The 6,000-nt window shown below is 42.0% G+C and overlaps 1 protein-coding gene across 1 annotated transcript in view; it reads left to right on the top strand.

The window, feature by feature from the left end:
• Nucleotides 1-6,000, top strand: part of LOC121009426 (cytochrome P450 2G1-like) — a 28,551-nt gene continuing 22,551 nt past the window's right edge. Inside the window, exon 1 of the mRNA XM_040442537.1 lies at nucleotides 1-113. The gene's annotated coding sequence lies outside the window, so the exon portion shown is untranslated. The remainder of the gene's footprint in view (nucleotides 114-6,000) is intronic.

Genomic DNA, 6,000 nt, shown 5'->3' with positions numbered 1-6,000 from the left:
AGATGAAGAAAAAAGTTGAAGAGCAAAAACATGCCCATTGGGCCTCCCACCCTTCCTATACTGGAAACTGTTTTGCATCTGATCATTACTGAATGCCCCAGTCTTTGGTGAAGGTGAGTAATGATGAGATCCACTGGTTATAAAGTATATGTGCCGCAAGCCCCGGAGGAGCGGGAGCGGAGGATGAAGTGCTAATGGCTCTGGCTGCAATACTTATTCACAGTGGCAATACTCACACCAATGCTTCCTAGGGCCAGGGCAGTAATAGGAGGGTGCACCCTTTCTCAGGGCACACCTATCCGATGGTAGTTGGGGTGCACTTGGTGTTAAGGTTTTATATGGGCGTAAGGCAAGAGGAGTAGGTTGCAGAGTCTGGAAAATGGTTCTAAAGTCAGTAACCAAGGCAGTTGAGGAAAATAAACTTCTCTTGCTTTACTATAGTGCAAAATGGCAATTATAATATATCCAATGGTATCAAATCTTCCCAGATAGCAATTTATGGAATTAATCAAGGATGATAATTGTAGTACTCTTTCCCTCTGTCTCTTTAATGTCACTCTCTGCACAATCTATGGCTGGCAATATTATTCTTGCAATAGTGGCTGTAATTCCCAGCTGAGGACTACAGGATTAAGAATATGTTCCAAGTGTGATTGTGTAACGTCTCTCTCATGGCAGTGAAGTATCTTTCAGCATTAAACAGCAAATACCTTACTGACTGACTCCAGTGCTCAGCCTTGCAGATTCTGGACCTTCTAGTTCATTATCTTTCTTTCTTCTTCTCTGGAGTACTGTGAAGTAGAGATGATTTTCTCTTTAAAAATTTCTCAGAGATAGTGATTCTCTGGATAATGGCCTTAGGAGTGAACAAATGTGACTTATTTTCACTTCCTATTCACTTCCCTACATACAACTGCCTAGCCCTAGGGACAGATCTCAAGTCCTGTTGGGAAAAAAAAAACTACCTCTATGATTGTTGGGGTCCCAATTGATTGGTGGATATATGAGCGCTCGGAGAGCTGACACAGACACACTGCTGAGTCAGGTTCTCTCTCCTTTATTACACACAAGCATACATCTTTATAACACTACAGATAAACAGACCAATCAGGCACCCCGCCAAGGGGTGAAAATCAAAACTAGTGATTTGATTAGTTATTCATATAAGGAAAATTTCAGCACTATACTAACAGAATTTTTAATGGTTAAAAACTTCTATAGCATCTTATCTTCTTTAGCAGCGCATCCCAAAACACAGAGAGAACATAACTCTCTTGCACGTCAAATTACCTTGGCCTTGTAGATAGAACTCCCTACATCCTTCCAGCTGACTCATTAATTTTCCACATATGCACAAGATGGAGGAAATACTTATACAAAATGGATTCTCATCCCTCACAGTCCTCACCTAACTTCCTGCAGGGGCTGATTGTTAAACAGATCCATGCAAAGCTGTGCTGGTACTTTACAACACATTAAAATATGAAATAATATTAGATAACATTACATGACTAGAACTGCTTGCAAGCTCCCTATTCTGTGGTACTGCAATGCCCCACTATGATCACCATCTTCCATGGTGAATATTTCTCTTGCTGTGTGAGAACCTATGTTGTTTTTTTTAGAAAGCTGCATTCAGCTTTCATTCAGACCTACAGAGGGTTTCTCCAAGTCAATACAGTTGAATAGAGTATAGGTTGCTCTCAAACTTTGCTAGTACTGAGGAATGTGTCTATAGGCAGTAGGATCCTTGTGCAAACCTATGTTGTGCTCCTAAACATAAACTGCATTCACTAGACTTGCAATGAGATGTCATAACATAATTCCATGTGACTAAGGGTGTAGCTGGCCAGCTAAGACCTGTCCTAGGTTGCTAGTATAGCTTATATGTGTATACAGCTAGACCTGCCAATAGCCTTAATACAGTTCCTATGTTTATGTGTTAAAGACAAAAGCAGAGTTATTTACTGTGACATCATGTTTTGGATGTCATATAATTGTTATATTTTGTGTTCACAGAAGCAGAAAAAGATAATATGCCTTTAAGATTAATTTTGTAATGTTAGGTAAGGTCAGTGACACAGCGGAAACAACAGAAAGCATGTTAATCTGTTGCTGGGCAGAAGTCTAGACCAATCACAGCCAGCTTCTCACACAGCAAGAGTTTTAACCAATCACAGCCAGCCTCACACACAGCCTGTCTGGGAATTCCCCAAGTAGGAGCTGCTATAATCATTATTCACCAGATACAGGAGCTGAAGAGACATTCACTCCACGGAGAGCTAGCTGTGTTTTTATGGAAGCAGAAAATAGGTATTTAAAACAGTTATATAATGTTCCTACTGTTAGTATAGTGATTAGAACTGTATACTGAACCAGTTGTGTGTTTACTTACAGTTCCACCAAATTCAAATTGCAAGCTACAAATTGCTAATTCAATTGCAAACTACAAATTCAATTGCAAACTACAAAGTTCAAAATCCAAATTCAAATTACATATTGCAATCCAAATTGCATACAACCATACCAGATCATACTCAACCAATCTGCAAATAGTTACTGCGACCAAATTCAGCAAGTGAACTATTAGTTAGACCTCAGATATACCTCTCAGAGAGATCATAAAGTGCTTAAATAACTTAAAGTGAGAGTACAGATACTCAAGAGAGAAATATTTCCACCATTTTATGTTGAATGACAAGATTGAACAGTTGAACCACCATCCTAATCATACCGCCATTTTGTGATATCTTTTCAACACGTGTTATGTACGTGGACTATGCTGCGGAGTGTTATATGAAGAAAAGTTGAAGTTAATAAAGTAGTTATTTCAAGCATTTGGTGTGCTCTTAAAACCTACTGTTTCCATAGAACGGCGATAGAGGAATTACAGAGTAATAGACAGTCTGGTTAGACTAAAAGTCAAAGATACCAAAATACTTCTAATGCCACAGTGCAAAAGGCACTTCATAGTGCTGAGACTGCCACAAAGGGCCGTATTAGACTGCACGGTTTTCAAGTCAATTATCAGGAATGAGCGTTAGCGAGGAATTAGCCTGTATAGTCGAGCAGTCGATCAGCCGATGAATGAGCAAGCGCTAGTTTGTTGGCTGATGGGCAGCTTTCATCATGATTATCAGCGACACATCTCCCTGTGTATTCAGGGATGTTCAGGCGATAATAAAAAGACGATTTAGTTGTATTGTATTTCAGGATGAGGCAAACAAGCGCCTATGGATGTGCAATCATCCTTCGGTGCTCACACTACCCAAAAATCGGGAAGTGTAATATAGTGGCCAGGCACATTACACTTAGGGGTTGTGCTAAGAAGATAGAAATGTATTCCCTATCCACAAGATAGGAGATAAATATTTGATTGGAGGGGGTCCAACCACAAGGATCTCAACCGATCATGAGAGCAAGGGACCTCTGCCTCCATGTAAATGGAATGATAGGTCACACAAGTCCATTGCAGCCCTAGTGACAGCTAAGCATGCATGTGTATGGCTGCCGAAACAATAAGGTGTCGTCCAAACGAACATTTGACTGACCGCAATCTACAGAGTAGATCTTTTAAGCTGGCCGTACACTTAAAAGTCATATTGACCAGAATGCGGATGATCAATTGAATGTAGATGATCAGTTGTTCCCATAAATAATTCAAACATCAGAATGCAAGATGAAGCATGCAGATCAGGGACATGGTTTAAAAAGTGTGTAAACCAACACAATTTTTGCACAAAGAGACAAAATCAGACAAAATCATTGTTTTTAAACAGCAAATCATTCTGTGTAAACAGCAATCTGCTACCCAAAAACTAAGGGGATGAGCATTCCCCACACATGTAAAAGTAGCTCTCATCTCCACTGATGATCATTCCATTATAGTATATAAGAGAATTACTTCACACTGTACTGTACACCAGGGGTGGGGAACCTCCAGCACCTGGCTCCCTGCCAGAACATATTGTGAATATGCTAATGACCGTTTCCATTATGGAAGCGGTCATTAGCATGCGGGAAGCACAGAAAGGTGAGAACAGCGCATTGCTAGCTGTACTCACCTTCCATGGTCTTCTTCTGGCCCCAAGGCATGTACAGTGTCAGGACGTAGTGCATGTAGACGTGCACTTTGACCTGACACTGTGCACTGTCAGGTCACAGTACAGCGCGGCAGGAAGAAGACCAGGGAGGGTAAGTGAATCTGCCAAGTAGCAGCGCCATCCAGACCTGGAGAGGTGAGTTTTATTTATTTATTTATTTATTTAAAATGTTTGATTGGGGAATCAGAGGCGAATGAGTGGAGACTCTGCTGCTTTCTGTGGCCTTTTGCTTCCATATATCCACGGATTATTGGAGGGAGTCTAAAGTGGTGTTTTTCCTGCCTTCTGGAACTGAAAAAAGGATTGAGATTTATGTGAACTGTACCCACTTCAAGATTGGGACCTGCGACGCGGAAAAAGACAACGTACCAGAGACTATTTTATTTATTTGCAATAGCACTCTGCAACCAGCATTCTGCCCTGCCTCTATGCTGGATGATGTGCACCTGCATACAGGGTTGTGCTGACTCAATCACCCATATTTTATTTATTTAGTAATGGCAGACAAGCTCATCCCAGGTAGGTCCAGAGAGGGGTTCACCCAGCTTTCACTCTGCCTGCCACTGTCCCTGCCTCTTTCTTTGCAACTGCCTTTGTTACTTTCTGAGCCTCAGATCTGCCCCCCCACCTCCATCAGCCTCAAATCAGCCTCCTATCATACCCCCGAGCCTACATCAGCCTCAGATCAGACCCTCATCAGTCCCTCCCCAGCCTTAGATCAGACCCCCAGCCTCAGATTGTAGCTGGCCAGCTATGACCTGTCCTAGGTTGCTAATATGGCTTATATGTGTATACAGCTAGACCTGCTAATAACCTTAATACAGTTCCTATGTTTATATGTGAAAGACAAAAGCAGAGTTATTTACTGTGACTTCATGTTTTAGAGGTCATGTAACAGTTATATTTTGTGTTCACAGAAGCAGAAAAGATAATATGCCTTTAAGATTCATTATATGAATGTAAGGTAAGCTCAATGACTGAGCAGGAGTCTTGACCAATCACAGCCAGCCTCACTCTGAGCCTGTGTGGGAAATTCCCTAGCAGAAGCTGCTAGAATCATTACACCAGAGAGAGGAGCTGAACAGACATACAGTTTCAGTCAGAGTTCAGCTTTATGGAAGCAAAGAGCCCAAAATGGTTCCACCAAATTGCGAACTGCTCAAACCAGATCATACTGAGCCATAAAAGCAAACTGCTCAAAGCAATTGTATAGAGCAAACCGCAAACCAAGTAGAGCAAGTAGAACTATTGGTTAAACCTCAGATATACCTCTCAGAGAGATCATAAAGTGCTTAAATAACTTAAAGTGAGAGTACAGATACTGAAGAGAGAAATATATCCACCATTTTATGTTGAATAACAAGATTGAACAGTTAAACCACCATCTTATGCATACCGCCATTTTGTGATACTTTATTCAATACGTGTTTTGTACATGGACTATCTGCTGCGGAGGCGGCAGTGTTATATATGAAAAAAAGTCGAAGTTAATAAAGAAGTTATTTCAAGCATTTGGTGTGCTCTTGTAATGACCGACGACACGCACAGGGAGGAAAACAGGGAAAGCCCTGCCCAAGGGAGAGGGAAAGGTGGTGACCCCTAACTCACCTTGCGGCTGGCACCTGACTGCCCTGACGTCCCTAGACGGGTTCCTCACCCGTGCGGCGATCGCGTGCCTAAACCCTGGCTTTCCCTAATATGAGCCCTGGATAGTGAACAGGCCGGTGGGATCGCTAGTCCACACCACTATCACTAAGAGGGAAACACCAGGGAGAGGACAGACAAAACATACAAACACATACACCCAGGTGGGCGACCACAATAAACCAAAAAGGTCCAACAGGGATCTGGAGGGTAGCGTACTGGACCAACTACCAGCGAACGCAGCAACACAGCT

Source organism: Bufo bufo, chromosome 8, assembly GCF_905171765.1.
Source record: "Bufo bufo chromosome 8, aBufBuf1.1, whole genome shotgun sequence".
NCBI classification, from domain to species: domain Eukaryota; kingdom Metazoa; phylum Chordata; class Amphibia; order Anura; family Bufonidae; genus Bufo; species Bufo bufo.
Note: the sequence above shows the minus strand (reverse complement) of the source record. Positions and strands in the feature narration are given on the sequence as shown.